The sequence below is a fragment of the Rattus rattus genome, chromosome 2 (genome assembly GCF_011064425.1).
Source record: "Rattus rattus isolate New Zealand chromosome 2, Rrattus_CSIRO_v1, whole genome shotgun sequence".
NCBI lineage: Eukaryota > Metazoa > Chordata > Mammalia > Rodentia > Muridae > Rattus > Rattus rattus.
This window is the reverse complement of record NC_046155.1, coordinates 223,113,179-223,134,825: the sequence shown is the minus strand read 5'-3', so window position 1 is coordinate 223,134,825 and position 21,647 is coordinate 223,113,179. Positions and strand designations below refer to the sequence as shown.

The 21,647-nt window shown below is 43.1% G+C and overlaps 1 protein-coding gene across 1 annotated transcript in view; it reads left to right on the top strand.

Annotated features, from left to right (window-relative positions):
• Positions 1-21,647, top strand: part of Hivep2 (HIVEP zinc finger 2) — a 197,575-nt gene that overhangs the window by 95,123 nt on the left and 80,805 nt on the right. The window contains exon 3 of the mRNA XM_032894967.1: positions 16,077-16,178. The gene's annotated coding sequence lies outside the window, so the exon portion shown is untranslated. The remainder of the gene's footprint in view (positions 1-16,076; positions 16,179-21,647) is intronic.

Here is a 21,647-nt window from a genome sequence, read left to right as displayed (position 1 = left end):
GAGAGCCAAAATCAATTAAGACAACGAGCAAAGAAAAACAGTGGTTTAAGCGCATAAGAAAGATTTTGATTTTGGTGCTGGCTGTGCAGTATTGAGCTTTTCTCTGGGTTTGACAGCACTGTATCACCATGGGTATGGCGGACCCATGTCTCTAGCTCTTGCTTCGTGGTTCAGTCCCACCACCACACGAATCAGTAAGACTTGAATTTGTAAATGGGGTGCAGTGACTTCCTTTCTTTCTTCCATCCATATCATCTATCTATCATCCATCTATCCATCCATCTATCTATCCATCTATCTATCTATCCATCTATCTATCTATCTATCTATCTATCTATCTATCTATCTATCTCTCTATCTATCTATCTATCTATCTATCCATCTATCTATCTATCTATCTATCTATCTATCTATCCATCTATCTATCTATCTATCCATCTATCTATCTATCTATCTATCTATCTATCCATCTGTCCATCCATCCATCCATCCATCCCTCCATCCATCCATCCATCCATCCATCCATCCATCCATCTCTATCTATCTATCTATCTATCTATCTATCTATCTATCTATCTATCTATCTATCTATCTATCTATCTTTTGAGGCAGGGTCTCTCTATATAGCCTTGACTGCCCTGGAACTCATTGTGTATTCCAGACTGGCCTTGAACTCACAGAGATCTGCCTGCCGTCGCCTCCCAAGAACTGGTATTAAAGGCATGAGACACCATGACCAGGTTGTGTTGTCTTTCTTGAACCCAAGAAGCTTCTTAAATTCCCACGCTGTGTGTCTGTCTGTTTCAGATCATAAGATTGTCTCGGAGGATTAAACGAACTAATCTTTAGGGCCTTTGAGATGACTGGAGAGGTAAAGGTGCTTGTGGCCAAGCCTGGCAATCTGAGTTCGATCCCAGAAACCCACATGGTACAAAGAGAGAACTGACTATCCAAGTATGCAACTCTCAAATGTATTAATCAATCAATCAATCATCAATCAGTCACCAATCAATCATCAATCAATCATCAATCAACATCTCCAGCACTTTCTCTATAGCCATGGACAAGTTCATCAAACTCCCAAGGCCTTGAGTGGGCAACAGTGAGGTGATGGTATGAAATAATTTTCCCTGTCTTGTAAGAGATTAATGGGAAACACATAGTAATCCCTTAACATGGTGCTGGAGCCCACGGGGCCAGTAAATGCCAGTTGCTTTCATTGTTCTCTGATGATGGTTCAGATTTCTTTCCTATTTCTACATGTTTCATTTACTTAACATTTCCAGTAGGAAGATCAAACTTTAAGCCATTACTTTATAGAAACCAGGGTGTCCTAAACAGAGTCTGGGCTATCAAAGTGAGCTGTCGTATCTTATAAAGGCATGCGAGCGAATCTGCATGCAGAGACCCAGACTGAAGCAAGTGGACCCTGTTCTTGGCTGGGAGCCAGCATCTGTCCTCCGGTCTTCTGTGTTTCTGGCCCGCTGAAGTTGTTCCTTCCTCTTGGTCTAGTTTTGTATTTATTTTCTTTAAGACTTAAGAGCAAAGTACTTAGAAAGAATACTGACTTGTAGAAGGAATAAGAAAGTGCTTCTGTTCTGTTTAAATTCTTCAGACATCAAGCTCATATGTAATGCTCTAGGGTTTAAAGGAGCACACACCCTTCCCCTGAAGTTTTAATCCCATGAATAATAACAAGGTTTTCAGTTAGCACCACAGGTTAGAACACACCTTCAGAGGGTAATGTGAGTATTTTTCAGTTGGACTAGTTTCTTGTTGAATGTTTTTTTTTTTTCTCTTTTTTCGATGTGACAGTTTCTTTGTTATGAAATGACTTTCCAGACGAAGAACATGGTAGGGCCGGGTGCATTGGTCTGTGTTGGTGATGAGCGTGAGAGCTTTCTCTCAGGGTCGTTCAGATCTTGGTATTTCACTGCTGCCCTTAACTATGCTTAGGACTGACCTCCTCTAGAAAACATTTTGAAAAGTTCCTTTAGCCTGGTGGTTTTGTCCACCCCCCCCACCCCTTGTCTCACATATTATCTTAAACATTAATAACGCTGGTTAAATTTTCCAATGGAAGTGGTTGTTACTGCGTTTATTTAAAATACCGCCTTAGAGCGGGGGCTTATGTGGATGATCTTCTCAGCTTGGAAATCTCTGGCAGAAAAGTCACCACTGCTTGGATTTTTCTAAGTACGGTTTCCACAGTTCTGTGTGATTTCTTACCGATTCCTTTTAGGGCTGAACAGCATATTCCTTTGATTAAAGGCTCGCCGGGGCTCATAAATCAATATTAGTGGTTAGCTAATTGTTGAGAATTTGAAGTTTTACTTTAACACAATCAAGTCATAATTATTCCTTCACTGTGGCCAAAATGTAATCTTGTAAAATCTTGTTAGGACTTTGTTATTTTCCTCCCTCAGTCTTTCCACTAAAGACTTCTCAACATGGGAAACTGAAAAAAAAAAAATGTTGAAATGGCTTCCATCTTGAAAAAGAAAAGAAAGAAAGCGATAAAAACAACACGCCCCAGGGCTTTCCCAGCTACTGCATTTGCTCGCAACCCGCCATCCTCTTGACCACCTAAGTCGATATTGCAATAGCTTCCTAGTTTTGAAACTCAGTGACGTGTCAGCCGGTGATTGGCGCCAGCAGATTCGGATTTGTAGTCACTGTCACTGACTCTCCCTCCTTTGTTTCAGGGGCTCTGTGCACGGGGGCCCCATCAAACTGCTTTCCTGGCCTCTTACCCCCCCCCTGCCCCGCCCCCGCCCCCCCCCCCCGGTTCAGCCACCAGAAGGTGGGTGGCTCTTACAGCCTGAAGTTTCTGAAGTGTTCTTACAGGGCCCATTGTTCAGAGCCTCACTCTTGGACACAGCTGTTTTTCCACATCGTATATGTACACACACCCACTGGGTTCCATACCTGGCAATGCAACTGCTCCCTCTTGAACCTTTCTTCCTCAGATGTGCTCGAGAGCACTTCAGTGTGAGTTTGTTTCCCAACTGAACATACCTCCTCTCACGTTGGGGTTTCTCCCTGTCTCCCTGACAGCTGTGGACTGGTGGCTGTTAAGAGTCTCCTCTCTCAGACCTCCCATGACACAAGCCCCTCCTTGGGCCCTACAGTAACCTGAAGGCCTGTACTTCTCATACTTCCACTGATTTTGTGATTTTTGAGGTCAAAGATAATTCTTATAACCTTTCAATGTCATAACACAAAGAGTAAAAGACGGACAGATGATAGAAATTGCCAGTTACAGAGACAAATAATCAGATATAAAAGTTGTGCATTATATATAATATACATTACATATTATATATTATATTATATGTTGTGCACCATAATATTTATTTATATATTATGCTATACATTCTATATTCTATATGTATTCTGTATTCCGTATTCTAAATTATACATTAAATGATACATCTTACATTAAACATCATATATATTATATATCACATATCACATATCGTATAATATGTCATGGCATATATCATGTTACACATTATATGTTATACATTACATTATACATTATATATTCCATACTTATTTTATACCCTAAATTTTATATTCTATATTCTAGGTTACATAAAATGGTACATGATATATATATATATATATATATATATATATGTATATATATATGCATATATATACACACATATATTATAGATATAATCTCACATATACACCACACATATATAAGCCACGCATACAAACATACCATCATCGTTAAGCCTTGTTAGTTGAATGTAGCCTGTAGAACTTTGGAAGAGGGTTTCCTCGCTTTGGAGGGCTTGAGTGGAGGCCGTGATGGGATAAAGGTAGGAAACTCTCAGTTTGATTATTCCAGGCCCTTTGTAAAAGCAGTGTCTGGAGAGAGTAGAAGCTAGCCATGGCTTCAGACTGCCCAGCCATGTTCTACACACTTCCTCTCTTATGTCCTACATTCTCCTGTGGATTAGGATCAGGGAGGGGGCATCCATCCTTCCATTTACATAGATGAAAGTATTTGGAGGAAAACTGAAGTTTCATAGAGAGAGGCCATTCCAGGTCTGGACATAGATGGTGCTCAGTGCGTGCGGCTTGTACTCCTGTTAGGTCATCTTGAAATCCAGTGCTGTTGAATTCATCTTTTTGTGGTTTTTATCATAGCACTGCGCATCGAAGCAAATCCAGGAGAGCATTGCTATCCGGGGCCCTAAAAATGGTACAGAGATTGAAACAGGAAGCAAATTGTGTTTTATCAGGCAGTAGCGTTTGCTAAGCAGTCAGATATTAAAATGATGTCTTCTCTGCTTTGATAAAAAGTAAAAACCACCAGTCCTCATTGGTTGGAAACAGCGTGCTCTGACTCTGTGGAACAAGTATCTAGTTATTATTCCACATTAATCGGAGCTAATTTTAAAATATGAAGCCTTAGTTGTGAAGACTCAGTTGCCGTTAGGGTGGAATTCTGGGAGCTCGGATGCAGAGCGGGTACCGAGCGGGCTTACGTAACTGTCTTTCCCTTTCGGCATTCATAACAACAAGAAACTTGCTTCCCAAGGTCATCTCATGTTAAGGAAAAAAAATTAAATATACGAGTAAAAGTTCCATTTGGCTTCTTGAATACTGCCAGACTTCACATGGATCTGTAGCCTGGATGGTTTTGAGTCCTGATACTGGCTTGGTTGTCTTTTATGAGGAACAACAATCAAAACATCCTGTTTTGTGAACAGTCAGTACAAGTCCCAGGGGAATAATTACAGAAATAGCAAAGGTCCTTCCTATATCAGTTAGAAGCTTTGAAATTTCCATTACTGGTATTCCTCCCTTCTAAGTCCTCTTCCGAAGTGACTAAAACAAAGTCGTTCGTGACCTCGGGGAGCTGGAGTCCTGCTAAGTGCTGGTTACCCACTGTAACAGTGACCCCTGTAAATGGTAAATACTCTTAAACTCTTTGTTTTCTCACCTCTTCCCTAAGTCGGTCTCAGGCTTTGTCGAAGTACCACGACGACTCCTTTCAGTACCAAAATAAATGAAAGTCGAAAAGATACTCTGAAAGGATGGTAACACGGCTCCGGGATTGGTGAAGGAGCCAGGACGGTAATTCAGAAGCTGAAAATAGGTCTTCATTTTATGCAATCAAGTAAAACACTGTACCTTGGCATCGCCACACCGGATTAGCCGGGAGTTGGAAGTTATTCCTCCCCCAGCATGCCATTAGGGGTGACAGGAGGAGCTATGATAAACTGCTTGTTTAATGGGGCTTGTGCTGCCGGCCTTACAGCCATGATGTACAGGCCTGATTAGCGCTGAGTGACCTCAACTCACATACATTTCCTCTCCAAAGAGACCTGACAGGCACTCTCTGTTCTAATGAGCGTTTGCGTGAGTGGCTTCTCACAGGGAACCACACTCGATTTAAGGTTGCAAGAGTCCCATGTCCTGCTGTCTGATCTACCTTAAAGGATCTTGAAGGATGACTGCAGCCTTCAGCGGTCACATATCAAGTCCATGGATAGAAAGACTTTTTTCCCCCTATCTTTTATAGGTTCGTTGTGCGCGTATGCGTGTGAGTGTGTGTGTGTGTGTGTGTAAGTTAAAAGTTAGTATCAAGTGGTTTTCTCGGTCACTCTCCACCTTACTTTTTGAGTCAGGGTCTCACCCTGAACCCAGGGGTAAATGAAACAAAACCTGCTAGCCAGACGACAAAAGGCCACCCAGCACTGGATGTCTGCTGTTGTATGTGTGGAGAGCCTTGGATGAGAATTCAGATCCTTTAGCTTTTACTGCAAGCCCTTTTCCAGCACAGACTGTTCCCAGAACCCTTGTACAGGGTAGGAGTCTGTTTCTGTCACCTGCTTGCTTATCTTTAAAATGGTGAGCCTAAGTGGAATTCCCAGCTAATTCTGTTTCTGTCTAGTGAGTGGCTGAACCTCTCCAGGAGGGCCTTCTCTAGCAGGAGCTGTGTCATGCTTCCGAGCCAGAGTTTGTAGCCTCACCTTAAATCCTTGTTACCTAAGAGGGGACTGCTAGCTGTGCCCTGCTAGATCATAGAGCTGTCAGGTTATAATTAACATTCGATGTGACTCTAATTAGACAGAATTGGTGGGAAATATCTGGGAGGTTGTAGCAATGCTGCCGTGATGTTTGCATTTAAATGTTTGAGATTATTCCCTTCACTTAAAGCCCACGTTCAGATGAAGGGTGGGGACCATGGGGGGTGCCCACATCTCACTTAGCTCTATTGTTTTGGATGTTGGCTGCAGGCTATAGGGACCCTAGTGCTTTCAGCCTGCATTGTGGTGTCTGTCTTTCAGACAGAGAAGTTGGAGAATGTGTATTCTTTTCCTTTTTTATTTCTTCAAAGAGATTAAATCACAGCTCTGACAGGAGAGGGCAGGATCTCTGAGAAGACCTCCCGAGTGCTTGGAATTCATAGATTCTACCAGGTCCTTTCCCTATTGTCCCAGGCAGCGCTCTCTCCAGCAGCTCCCCGCGTCTTTGGCTGCGGGCCAGCCTCCTAGGGCCTCTGGCTTTGATGTGCAGTGCAGGCTGTCCTCTGGCCAGGTTGTTGTTGCTGTGACCTGGGCTTCACTCACAGTGAGTGCCAGGAGGGATGTCCTGTCTGCAATATACATTTTCACAGCCCTAGTCCTGGGGCGGGGAGAGTATGCCTTTGTACGATCCACAAGTGGCTGTCCTTGACTGCTCTGCTTAGCTATGCTTTCTTCTGGTGTCTGCTGGAGACAGGTTTGCACCCTGCCTGTCACTTGGGAGGAGGATCCTCCCCTCTGTGTGGAGGAAGACGGCATTCAGCTCTTTGCCAGGTCTATTGTTAGTCCGAAGGGTTTTCTAGGCCCGGTTCTGGGAAACCAACCTAGCTAGTTGAACTGCTTCCTCTGGGGGATGCATTGACCTTGTTTTAGCCTAGGCCTGGCAGCTGGATTCCCAAAGACATCAGTTCAGGCAGGGGAAGTCTTTCTCAGCTGAACCACAGCTCCAAGCTTGTTAAGAGCCCCCTCTGTTTCAAATAGAACCTCTTGACTTCTGGTGGTCCCCCTTGGTCGTTCTAGATGCAGGTGGATCCCTGAACACAAGGGACTACAATGATAATAACTAGCTACCGATGCGTCGGAAATGGCTCTGTACATCCCATTATGAGCCTGGGTGCTCATTGAGGGAGAGTTGCTACCAATGATCTGGATTCAGTAGTGCCAGTTCAACTTAAGCAGAAACGGCCTCAGAAAACCAGCTGCCTCAGAAACCTGTCCTGTCCTGATTTATATGGCGAGCGTCACTTACTTACTCTGTATCTTGCTAGATTTGATGATGGTATTCCCCACAGAGGGAAGATCATGCATCCTTGTTCTAGCGAAGCCCTTCGTCCGAGGACACTTCTTCACACAGCGATTTCCTTCTTTAAGTTTATACGGCCCCAAGATTTCATGTTTGGTTTGGTTTTTCCTCTTAAATTCTTCTCACATAAACTCACCGTGTAGTTTGATTTTTGGTTTTGTTTGGTTTGTTTGTTTAAGTTCAGTCCCCTCCAGTAAAACTTTGGATCTCTTTTGCCGTTGTGGGTTTAGCAAGATGAGGTAGTCGAAGTTGACTTGCTCGAATGACTTACTCAAGGGGGGGTGCCAGGATGGGCTCTGAGGGTTCTGAGGAGAAGGAAGAGTAAACAGGTTTGCGGAAGGTAGGCTCAGTGGTCTTACCAGGGATTGCCTGTTCGTACTGTATTTTACGTTCTACAAGTATTTGTAAGTTAGACTTCATTTAGAACCCTTACCCTAATTTCTCTTGTGGGGACGGATAGCACAGGGGAGTTTGCTAGGTCAGACATGTCTCTGGGACAGTTAACACAGCGAGCCAGTTACCGTTAGTATGAAGCATGGTGCACGGTGGTATTCCCAGCCCGTTTCTCAGCGTTTTATTAAGGTGATGGCCCCTGTTTGTTCCATGGCGAATGGAAGTAACGTGGTGGTAAGGTGGCTAGCCTGACCTAGGGGAGCTGATGTGTCCTAATCCTTTTCCAAATGCTTCTCTTGCACTTGCTGGTGGCAGTTAGGCACCAGCAGCTCCATACCATCTTCTTCAGAGTCGTCTCATGGGAGAACTTTGACTTTGATAGATCTTTTCGGCTCCCTCTTGCTCCTCCACTGAAACCGTTGTGCAATGTATGCACTGTAATGTGGGCTAGCGGGAAAATGTCTCAGAGGCGGTTCAAAAAAAAAAAAAAAAAAAACCCAAGGTGTAATTCTTTAATGATTTCATTCTGTATCTGGGTATGTTTCTTCCTATTGTCAGCCAGTGTGGGAGGCAAAGGAAGAAGGGTGCTGTCGTTGAGGGTGTTGTGTGGGTACTGCCATCCCAAAGTACTTCATAGAAGAAGAGATATTTATTTTTGCCATCAAAGTAATATTCAGATACTAGCTGAAAATTATCATGCCACAGTAAAAAGTTGTTGCCTAATGCTGTTAAAGTTGTTGCCATTAAAACGGATGTTAACCAGCGCCATTATGTATACATGCATATGTATGTATACAAAAATGAAAGGGTAATTTTTGCTCCTAGGGTTACATCTATATTCCTAACACTGTTACTGTTGCCAGTAGAGGTTACTTGCACAGGCCTAGGGCAAGCTAACCAGTCCTCAGCATAGGACTGTAAGTCTCAGACCTGAAACCATTGGACAGAGCTGAGGTTTCCCTCCCCTGGTTAAAAGTGAATTCTGGCTGCAAGTCTCCAGTGACGGGATCTATGACTCAAAGCAGGTGAGCTGTAGCTGTTTAAACTTTACCTTTTCTTGTTTGCCCTGGGAGCCCTTCTTCTTCATTCCTGTCCACGTCCCATTCCACCCTAGGGCCTGTACCCTCAGCCCCTCTGAAGCCGATGGCAGCTGCTGCTTCCTGGACCGAACGCTCCCTAGTCTCAGTAATTATTATTCTTAGGATCTTCACCACACATTTTAGCATTGAGCACCCACTTTTAAAAACATAGTCTGTCTGTCTGTCTGTCTGTCTGTGCTGTTCGGCGTTCATACCATAGACTTCATTACTTCTTTCAGTGACTAATGGAAAAATTTGGTACTTAGCAAGCATTTGCCATTGGCTGGCCATGAACTAGCATCTTGCTTTTCAAACTTTGGCTCTCATGCCAGCCCACGATCCGTTTTGGGGCCTCATCTCAGAGCTCCAGGATCCAGAAGCAGCATTTCAATTTAGCAAACTCCCGTGCTGACTACGGGTCTCTTGAGGTTTCAGAAAGCACTGCCAAGACCACGGCCATCTCCAGCAGAAGTTCTATTAGAAAGGTCTCTGGCCACCACAGAGCGCCGCTTGCCTCTGCTGTCCCTAGGATGCCCTTAGTTTAGCCTTTCGTTAAGCATAACCGGTCCCACTGAGGCTCCATCAGCAAGCACTTGCCGTGCAACGAGGCCCGAGTTCTAGTCCCTAGCATTCACTTAAAAAAAAACAAAAGAGGTAAGGAAGACACAGGAGGGTCTCTGGGTCTAAGTGGCCAGCCGGTCTAATGAACTCCAAGTTCAGAGATTTGTTGTCTCAGCTAGAAGAGAGGAAGACACCCAGGGTCTACCTTTACACACACACATACACACACACACACACACACACAAACACACACACTCATGCACATTAGATGTGACCAGGAGATTCTGTGTGAAGTCATATGAACCGCATTTGCATTCTGCTTCAAACTGTTACTTCACACACATCGTGCACATCTTTCAAATGGCCCCTTGCAGACAGCTCACACCAAGGACCAAACAGTATGGTTTGCTCTCCTTAGCTCCTCCTGCTACTCCCCCCTTCCCTCCGTCCCTTCTCCCTCCCTCTCCCTTCTTCTTCCTTTCTCTCCCTTTTTTTTAATTTCTGTCTCAAAGTGCTCACTCCCACTCAGCTTGCTATTTTGAACTCCAGGGAAGAAAATTTGTAGACATCTTGCAGTCTTTCAGAAACCATGGTTCAGATGAAGTGTCTGCCTCTGCGTGTTTCTCCGGGTAAAGCAGAGAGAAACATGGCCACTTGCATTTCGTACTTTCACGCAGCTCAGCACATACGGTGGCTTTTCAAGTCAGCGCAAGACCAGCCTCGGTTCTTAGGTGCCCACGCTCAGGGAGGCGCTCGACTTGCTTTCTTTCCTTTTTGTGTGTTGACCTCTTGCCTGCCAGTAGAGCCTGGATGTATGGATCTCCTAAGCTATCTGAAATGTAAGATTATTTTAAGTACCTGTAGAGTAGCTCCTAAGTCAAGGAGAATGACATATGGCTATAATTAACAAAACGAAATTCAGACTGTTTTCAGCACGAAAAAGTAAGTTTAAAATATTTTTATTGTACCAGGATCTCATGTACATCAGGTTGGACTTAAACTCGCAATGTAGCTGAGGCTGACCTCAATGTCCTGCTCTTGGGTGCTGAGAATATAGGCCTGGGTCCCCAGGCCTGATTGTTTTATTATTACACCAGGTCGTTTGCACTCTGTTTTCCCCGTCTTTGAGTCCATACCTAAATAACAGAAGAAACAGGAGACACTGGAGAAGGAAGAGAGAGGAACGTGCTTTGTACTAGGCTGTCTAAGTTGTCCATTCTTGTTTGAAACGAGCTACAGGGTTCTTTAGACAGGGAAACAAAGTGGCTGACAGGGAACCTTTTGTGGAACTTGTAGTGTTTATTATGTAGAGTTTGGTTTCCATTTTGTCATGAAAATTAAGCTGTTTTATTTAAGATAGGACATAAAAAATACTTACCTTCTTTTAATCACCATTTCGCCACCTTTAGAGAATATTATTCTGGGGGGCTTAAAGGGAATTAGCACAATTAGTGGCTGGATAGGAATGCTGTATTTTTAGCAAGAGAAATGGGAGCAGGAAAAGAGGCAAGGAGAATGACAGAGGATGAGTGTATATTAAATGTGAAGTCACATGTTGTACACATAGAGATAGTTGATGATCCAGTGTGCCTGGTTTACATGGACAACTAAAATCCAGAAGAGACGTTTTTATTCATTATAACTTTCATATTATTATTACACAGTGCGATTTTAACCATACCCTAAATTGAAGTTTTTGAATATCATTGAAATGAACGGCATATAACCCAGGGACTGAAGGCTCTGTAACCTGAATAAAGCAGATCGGAGCTTTGCAAGCACACGTGTGTATCAAGGAATGTTAGGAAGAAGAATCACAGGAGCGGAAGGTTGTCCCACTGCAGACTCATTCACACCGCACACTCAGACACACCTCACACTCAGACACACCGCACACTCATTCACACCTCACACTCAGACACACCGCACACAGTGGTGACTGTGCGGCATAACACATGCATGTTTCCATGTAGCAGCATGGAATTGTGCAGTTCAGTGCCAGCCACATAGCATTACACGGTTTGAATCCAAGTTCCGTCTTCAGTGTTTGGCTTGAGATGATGAAAAGAGAAGAAAAGTAAAAAGTAAGGAAACTCCTCAGGCTTCAACAGACACGTGCAAAATAATCCAGCAGCCGGCAACAGACACATGCAAAATAATCCAGCAGCCAGGGCCGAGAAGATCTCACAGCGGCTGTTACAGAGGCCGGAGTTTGGTTTCCAGCACCTACAGCAGTTGGCTGGCAACTGCCTCATAACTGCAGCTCTTCCAGGAGATCTGATGGGCTCTTCTGACCTCCACTGATATCGGCACACATATGTACATATTTACACATGCACGTAAACACACACACACATCACACATACACATAACACAATACAACACACACATACACACACATACATACACACACCACACATACCACACATACACACACACCACACACACACACCACACACACACGCATACTCACACATACCACATACACTCGCACACACACATACACACACATAACACACATACAACACACACATACACACACATGCATACACACAACACACATATACACACATAACACCACCACACATACATACCACACATGCACTAGAATACACAGACACACACACACACACACCCACACCACCAACACACATACACACAACACACACACACACACACATACACACACACACACACATACACACACACACACACGTCATATAAAAAAGCCATATAACTATAACCAGGACCTAAACACGGTCAAATTACATAATTGGCTAAAATTTTTATTAACAATAAAGACAATAGGATTCTTTTAAATGAGAAAGTAAAATAATAAAGAAATCTGAGGTGCATCTGACATTGAGTAAAGTGGTTTCTTTAAAAGCATGAGGTAAAAAGTCAGGAAATTTGCTGAATCAGAATAGTTGTTTATTGTTGGTCGCTTTATAAGCACTTTAAATAATTTGATATGCATCAAATAGAAGTTCATAAAATAGTCCGACCTTTCATTTTAATAATATTGTTTCTGATACCATTGGAAGCAGAATAACATTTTATTTCTCGTGACACCGATAAAAAAAGCACTTGAGGAATTCTCACAAACAGGGATAATGAAAGGCATGACGTCATTCCAACTCTGAGACAATGTGTGACTGGTAAAAATGAGCCGTCTCAACACATGGAAATAAATAATTGCTTGCAGAATAATAAGTTAAAAAAAAAACCATGAACGCAAATGCAGCCCAAGGGCCTCTGTGTGCAGGTATGTTCATGCTGGAGATTATTGTATTTGGGTTGCAGGAATAGGACTGTCTTTCTGGTTCAAATGTTTGCAATTTCGTTGTTTTTCTAAGGAAAACTAACGGGTAACTCAGTAACTAAGCAGGGCGGCATACTAACCAAGCTGCTAGCGGTGGTGACAGCAGTGATAGAATAGCATGAAGCTGGCAGTCTTTGAGGTCTGTTTTCTCTGCATGCATTTCCATCCGCCTCTCTGGTCCTTCACGTGTTGGAAGATTGCTCACATGGATAAGGACAGGGTGACTCAAGTTTACTCCAACTGCCGTGAGCGTCCTCCATGAGTGCTGGAGGAAGCAAGCACTACCCCGCCCCACGGAGCATCCCACAAAGCATGGTCCTTGCGTATGACCAGGGAAAGCCACGCAAGGCCAGCCTTGTTAGTTTGTCAAGTGTATTGAATTGTAAGTGGAGGAAACAGTCCAGCGGGTAACAAGCACAGTCAAGTCATAGCTAGACACAGACATGGGTAGGCTGATCGACAAGATAGACACTTTCTAGCCTGAAACTGGTTGACATGCAAAGTTCAGATGAACTTCAGTTTCCCGGTGGGGCCAAAATACCACTGACTGAGCCGCACTTCCCCGCTCAACCCCCGCTCAACCCCCACCCCCTTGTTAGCATCCAGTGTGGAGCAGGAAAAGAAGATAGAGGGAAGGCAGTTCAAACCCAGCCCCTCTAGCTAGTTGTAAACGTGTCTGTGCCTTGTAGTACAGGATTGCTGGGGATCGACTGTAGTGCCATTGATCACTATTTATTTGTAAGGAAATGAAGATTTCTGAGAAAACGTCTTGTGGTTTGCCCACCTTGGCTTACAGGCAAACATAATTGCATCTTCTTCTGTGCTAATCACTGGCCGTCTTGTAACCGAGTCACTCATGGGTGGATAATGTATTTTCCTTCCTGCTTTTGCACTTTGACAGGAGGTACACGGCACCACTTTGGGGTGCTCTGCAAGCGTTGGAAATGTCCTCTAGTCACTTGCAGTCACTGCTGCCCCCCAACAACAGATACAGAAAAGATGTCTGTAGCTGGGAAGTTGAAGAGGCTTTTACCACATGGGCCTAATAACTGGCTGTACTCGGCAATGGAAGACTTCTTAGGAGGCAAAAATTATATAATTTAAGGAAACCGTATTCTGTCTAAGAAGTGTGCAGCACTGAAAAGAGATGTTAGACTTGTGCGTCTGTACAGGCCAGTTTCATACTGTACAGTGACAGCGCAGTAAATACAAGGATTCTAAAGAACGTTTAAGCTTGAGGGCTGCGGGATGGCTCAGCGGATAAAGTACTGGATGCGTAAACACAAGGACCTGACCCTAGATCCCCAAACACCTACATATAAACAGGTGTGCAACTTATTTCTGTAGTGTTCAGAATACACCTCGAGGCCTTGCCCTTGCGAGCTATGAGTTCTACCTCTGCCCTTCACCCCTCGCCCATTCTGTGCAAGTGTGTGTGTGTGTGTGTGTGTGTGTGTGTGTGTGTGTGTGCGTGTGTAATCCTGGTGCTGGGAAGCAGAAACAGGTATATCTAGGGGGCCAATCTGTCCATTTGGTGAGATCCAGGTGTAGCAAGAGACCCTGTTTCAAGAGATCCAGAGAGGAAGACACTGACATCATTTGGCTTCCACATGTGCATACATAGGTACATACACCCACACACAAACACACATGCATTCACCACACACATACACACAAGGTGAAAAGAAATTATGTGGTAAGGAGGACTCTTCCGGTGGGTTCTGCATCATGAGGGACGAGTCCTAGTCTGTTTCAGAAAGCTGCCAAAGGGAAGGAGCAGTGTCCCACGTTCGTGCACAGGCTCGTTCTGGCAGACAGCCACAAACTGGGTCATGAACCTGGGCACCATTGGTACTCAAATGTCTTTGAAAGGGCTGTGTAACAGAAAAGCAAAGACAAGATAGACATTCTCACAGCTTCAGGTGTTCAAAGACAAGAGAATGTGTTGGGCCATCTTGCAGTTCATTGTAGAGTGGTTGTATTTGTAGATTTAGTAAAATTAAAACACACATACATGTGCGTGCGCAAACACACACACACACACACACACTCACACACACGGATGCAGACATGTGCACGTGCACACACATTATCACAGAGTAGTTTGGGGGAGCAGGGTACTGATAGAGCTCTTAGTTTGCAAGTGTAGGTCCCAAGTTATATTCTCAACACCACAGAAATAAATGGGCAAATAAGTTAATAACCGAAGCATATGACATTTGTCTTGTCGCACTAGTGGCAGGAACTCTGGAACGATACTAAGGACTATTTATCTTTGCTAATGAAGAAGTCTCTTGAGTCCATGCCCAAACAAGCTTCCTGAATAGCCATGTTTTGAACAGTAATAAGGCCAGGATCTAGGCACTAGGTCTTCTTAACTTATACACATCCATGACTACTGTATGTCTACTCGGTATATGTGGCTATTGCTGTTTGTTTTATCCATTCTTAGCATTGTCTTTTAGAATATCTTCTAAAACCAGAGAGGGATAGAGAATCTGTTTCAAACATTTTTTTCTTCTAAATACTGATTAATTTCATTCATGTGCATAGTAAGATTGGGGAAGTGGCTATCTCATACTTCTAAATTGTGCAGTAAAATTCATGTGTGTATGGCTTTGGGATATGGCTTGAATTTTGACTAGGATGTAGTTGTGGTTGTGTTCTGTGACTTCAAACTCCTGGTTTATTTGAAAATACTGAGCCTACTCTAGGGAGACCTGGTTCAGGATTAGCTTGAAGCGGTGTAATTCTCTATCATCTGAGCCTCAGCTTGATGCTCTAGTGACTATGTCAGTCTCTCCTCAGGTGAGCTGTTACTTGCTTCCTCTCGGAACTTCCTCAGTAACCGAGATAGTAATTTGATTTCTGGGCTGCAGGACAGGTGTTGTACTGAGAAAATGAGTTAAATGAGCTGATAACATTTATAAAATACTTATAATAAGTTATTGATGGGGATTCACTGCTATGAGCAGAGGGAAACAAGGCAGCATACTCAGAATGATCTGGAAATCCATGTTGCTGAGTTATTTTCAAGTTGGCTTGACCACTGTTGTGTGTAAATAATCAATGTAGGTGTTAGCGTCTATCTATCGCTGAGCAGAGACTGACTGCAGCTAAGGTTTAATGGCTTTCAAGAAATGCAGCCAACAAGACTCAATGGGGGAGGGTTATTCTCTTGCCACGAGTTTAATCTCTTTTTGCTTGGGCATCCATTTTACCCTGGTTATAAAATTTAACCCAGTTACCAAATACTTTGGTTGTTTTGTAGCAAGATAGCAGAAAAGATGTCAGCCTACGCTTGTATATTAAGTTACAGATACCATCGAGCCCTGATGTAAATGCTTTTCCGTTTGTGTTTTCACTAGGTGAAGTCCCTGAGTTTTGTCAAAGCCAACGATAATCAGATCTACTTGAAAGATTAAGTGAATTGGTTTGATTGGAACATTCTCTCAACAGCCAGCCAATAGGTAAGTGAAGGTACTCCCCTTTCTGTGGTTTGACTTCATATGTGCAATATTAAGTAGATGTTCAGTGAGATTTTGACAGAAATAATTTGAAGCCTTCAAGACGAGTGATAGACCATGGGAATGTATTTGTATATATGTCCTGCAATTTTAAACATTACTTAAAGTTTAAAAGAAAGTGTGTGTGTGTGTGTGTGTCTGTGTGTCTGTCTGTCTGTCTGTGAGATGGTGTATGTGTATGTATATGTGGGGGATGCCTGTGTGGGAGGCAGTGCGTGTGTATGAATGCATGCACATATATATGTGATGTGTGTGTGGCAGTGTATGTGTGTGGGGGTAGCATTGTATGTACGTGTGTGCATGCATGCACATGTATATATGGTATGTGGGGCAGTATATGTGTATGTGTATATATGTATATGTGTGTGGGATATATGTGGGATGTGTGTGGGATAGAAGTGTATTACATGTGTGTGCGTGTATGCACATTTGTGTATGGTGTGTGTGTGTGTGTGTGTGTGAGAGAGAGAGAGAGAGAGAGAGAGAGAGAGAGAGAGAGAGAGAGAGAGAGAGAATATGTATTTGTATGCAGGCACACAAAGCCTAGGGCAGGATGTCAGATATCCCACTTGATCACTCTCTGCCGTATTCATTTGGGACAGGGCCTCTCACTGACTAGCACCTAGTCTAGCAGCCAGCCAGCCCCAGAAGCTCGTCCCCCACAGTGTTAGTGTTGGACACAAGCATAAAGGTGCTCCTGACCTTTACCCTGGGCGCCCTCTGAATGTAGGTCGGCCTTCTGCTTGCTCACTGCGGCATCTCTGTAGTCTATGTCGTCTGATTTTACTTAAGACGAGGAAACATCACTTACTATTTGGAATTGCTTCTCCTAACTACTGTCCTGTTTCATTGTATTATATTGGATGCAGGGGATTGAACCCAGGGCCCTGGAAGCCTAGTGGCTTCAAGTTCTGCCACTAGGGCCTCACTCACAACCCCCCCCCATTTATTTGCATTTTTATTGATAATTTCCTTGTAATCTTGAACTAATGTGAGTAAAATATCACCTTTTACTTTGAGGGAGATGTGTGTGTGTGTGTGTGTGTGTGTGTCTGTGTATGTGTGTGTGTGTGTCTGTGTGCGTGTGTGTGTGTGTGTGTGTGTGTGTGTGTGTGTGTGTGTGTGTGTGTGAGTCTGTGTGTGTGTTGTGTGTGTGTGTCTGTGTGTGTGTGTGTGTGTGTCTGTGTGTGTGTGTGTGTGTGTGTTTTTTGTGTGTGTGTGTGTGTGTGTGTGTGTGTGTGTGTGTGTGTGTGTGTGTGTGTGTGTGTCTGTGTGTGTGTGTGTGTGTGTGTGTGTGTCTGTGTGTGTCTGTGTGTGTGTGTGTGTGTCTGTGTGTGTGTGTCTGTATGTGTGTGTGAGTCTATGTATGTGTATGCGTGCACGTGCCTGCATCTTACTGTATTACAATCTAATACATACTACTAGATTTCTTTTAAAGAAATCTCACATCTTGCAATGTTAAACCATTCTCATTCTACGTGCATGTGTGTCTGTGATAAGACATTTAAGTTAAGGCTCGCCTGGTTGAACTTTATGTTGTGCTGGATGGCGCTGGAGGCTCTGGAGATAGAAAATTGGGAACCAGGAGTTGTTTAGGCTGTTCCCAGATCACCAGGGATTGCCAGAATTTAGTGGGAACAGGACTTTGGCTGCTCTTAAAATGTCAGTGTAGTAAAAGCCTGCTCTCTCAAACAGATTTTTGGCATCAGAAAGTCTAAATGATACTGATTTTTTTAGGGCTTGGTTATTTTTTTTTAAACCTCAGGCAAACTCATGCTTTAATTAACCCTTTGTATAGTAACAGACTCTTTAGGAAAACTTTCTTCCTAGTTTTAGGTCACAAGACGTGAATTACTAAAGTCTTACATGTTTTTCATGATGTTAAAATCTTGTGCCTTGTTATTTAGTTTCTCCCAAATAAACAGGAACTATTTTAAAAATCCAATGAGTGCTAATGGATAAACTATCTAATGATTAGGGAGATTAGCCAACCAACCACCGGTGTTTGTCTAGCTGTGAGCACCCAAGGGTGCCATTGGTCAGGCACGCTCTCACTGATCATATCGCATGGTCTGTGGAGACCAGCCGCTGTCTCTAGTGATCTGCCTTGAGGCCTCTGTCAGTCCTGTAGCCCTTTGGATATCTGGGAGAGTAGAAATACTGAATTTGCAAACTATGGGACACCTTTTTCACCCTGCCTTGTGAGGCGCATGATTCAGTATTTGTTGGTGACCGTGAATTCCCATTGTTATGCACACGTAGTACCATTGGAGAACAGTTGTGAGTAATTAAATGGAGGTAAGGCAGTCAGTCAGTTGAAAATCGCACTGGGAAGAGAGATGTCTAAGAAGCTTTCGAAGCAGAACTTTCTTGTTGTGTTGAGCAATTTCTCTGTGTGTCCGAAGATGAAAATTAATGCACCATGCTCTTAACTTCAATGCAAAATTGTAATTTGCTCTTACAATTATTCCCGGTGCGTGCGCCACGGTGCTAACATTCCGTTTCAGCTTGTGATAAACAATGTCCGTTATGTGCAGGAGACTGAAAGTGGGCCTAGCTTTGCTGTCTGAGCCCTGGGCTTCTTTGACACCATCACTTTGAAAAAATACTGATCGTTTTGAGTTCAATACATGTGCCACCTAACCTAGAACATTCTTGGAAAGTAAAGGTCAACTTGGTCAGCAGGCAGTGGGAGCCAGTGACGATTCATGATGGTTAGAGAGGGAGGTTAGTGCTAACAGCTGAATGGCCAGTGTTTCAATCTTAAAGGAACCATAGTTGTTTATTCTACCGCATGCCTGCTAGTTCTTTAGCTGGGTAGCAGGGACCTAACTCACAGAGATGTAATGTTTTCTCAGCTCAACCATGCACATGTTTAGGAAGGTTTCCTACGGCTTTCTTAAGCTTTTCTAATAATAAGCACAGACAGTATGGTCAGTGACTCCTCACTCTATCAGTACCTTGTTTCCCCTAGTTCAAGTGAGGAATTTTCCTCCAAGGAATAAACCGCCACAACCAGTAGCCAATGGAACGGAGCTTGAAAAAGATAGGAAGTCTGCAAGATTAGCTCTAATATTCATTTTATGGTACTTCTTGTCAAGGATGAGAAATGTGAATTATTTTATCCTCATATTGGTGCTAATTTTATACACTGCTGTTTCTCTTCGGGGTAGTAATGATTTTGATCCGACTTAACACCACACGCCTAGCTGAAAGCTGTTTTTCTGTTCTGATCTGGGTTCTGATCTGCATTCTCAGGTGTATGCAATCTTTCGTTCAGTGGGGCGGATTTACTCAGGAGTTTAGCAAGAGTGCCTCTTCTTTGGAGCGAAGGGAAATTTTTTTTTACCTTTTTTTTGAACAATCTGTATGATTGAGGATCCTGGTTCACAATTATTTTAAACCAAGAATTAAGATCCCTTGTCTATTTGGGGAATATCAGAGTTCAGAGTGGTAGTTACCTTGTCCAGAATTGCATAACTAGGACACTTATTAATATTTAGAATCAGAAATTATTGAAGTCTCAAGTTAAGTACAAAATGTCTGATCCCGATTTCTGTAGAAATTGCTCTATTTTGTGATTTCTGTTTCTCAGATAAATTGTTCAATCTTCTGTGGCTCCGTTCCCTTCTAATATGCTTCTGTATGCTTTTTTATTTCCCTTATTTCTATAAATTCAGAAAATAAAGGGTTACTCTCTTTTTTTCGGAGCTGGGGACCAAACTCAGGGCCTTGCGCTTGCTAGGCAAGCGCTCTACCACTGAGCTAAATCCCCAACCCCCAGGGTTACTCTTGACCTACATTTGGACACATTTCAGCTGCTCAAATGGTTCATATCAAACCTGTTGGGCTTACTATAACTTCTGCCTTTGCAGACGATTCACAGTAGATCCTGTAAGTTGCCAAGGTGTAGCCATTCAACTGTTTCCTCTCGGACAAGGACAGTTTTGTAGATTTTTACATGCATGGAAGTTGTTTTATGTCCCCCCACTCTACTATAGGTGTAGAGAGGATCATACACGCTTGAGTACTGACAAGTTGGTGTGGAATCAGGCCCTTAAAAACATCTATATCTGACTTCCAATGATCTCACTTTGTGCCTTCATTATAGTAGATCCATACAGAGCCCATGAGTGACTGTATTTCATGAGCTGTGTGGTTTCGTTTTTCAAAAAGTATTTCCTTGCACTTTCAAAGCATCCTACTTCATTCATTCACGAGATCAATAACTTGTCCATCTCTTTGGCCAGACAGCATTCATTAAGCCAGTCATATGACCAACATATATTTCATCCCATGTCTGCTCTGTAGCTAGTCAACACCCTGATGGAAGGCTGCTTCCTTGTTTCAGAATAGTCTCTTCTGTAGAGTTATTTCTGCCTTTTTCCTTTGGTTTGTGCTGGATGAAGGCTGTGTAGGGAACTTCTCATCAGTTACCCCTACATAGTGAAACAGTGTCGGTGTGCCTGGCGTCCCTGTGTCTTAACATTCCAGTGCAATAGTTTATCGTTTACAAATAGTGTTTACCTGTGTTACCTTATGGGAGAAAATAGCTGATATAGAAATTATATCTACTTTATTTTGTGTATAAGGAAGTGGAGTCCATGCCGACGTGGAGACGCTACATCCACTGATTTAACCAAAGTCAGAGCCCCGGTGATGCACAGATTTACCCAACATCAGATGACATGTTGCAGTCACTGTGTGGTCATGGATCTAGTTGACTGGCATTCTCCAAATATTGGAGCTTTGTGGATATGGTTGCTGGCTATGTTCTGTTTCATACGGTTCATATAAGTAAAGAGAAGCCATATTAAAATCGTGAGGAAGAATTTGATTTTAGGGATTCTTCGGTGAACCGGAGAGATGCGACTTAACTGGCCGTTCTGTTGAGTTTGTCCAGTCGCTCACCCCAATCTGAGAATCGCACCGTCCTCATGCCTGCAGGTTAAGAACCGGTGCTTGAATTCAGTCTCCTTATGCATTTATTATGATTGCATTTATTATAAATTTTGAAATTAAATAATGGACAAAAACCACCTACATAGGGATCCTCATTTTGTGTTTGAACTTAAAACCACTGAGAGTTCTTACCCATGAAGTCACAAATGATAATTAACTTGCTGGCTACATTGTCTGTTTTTTTCTATTTTCCACACTCTGGGCTAATGAGCTTTACTAATGTCATAGTCTAGTTAATCTTTCTCTTTTAGGGTTACCGTCCGTTCTGTTTTATTTTATCTGGTTCCATAATCCGTTCGACCATCCCCGTGTCTCTGATTCCCGTGTCTTCTTGACTGTATTTCTATGCTTACACCCAATGATGAAGGAGTTACACTGAACTATGTGTTTTGTTGTGTTGCGTATCACAGGGCCCTGTTTTACGTTTTCATTTGAAACTTTATCATCAAA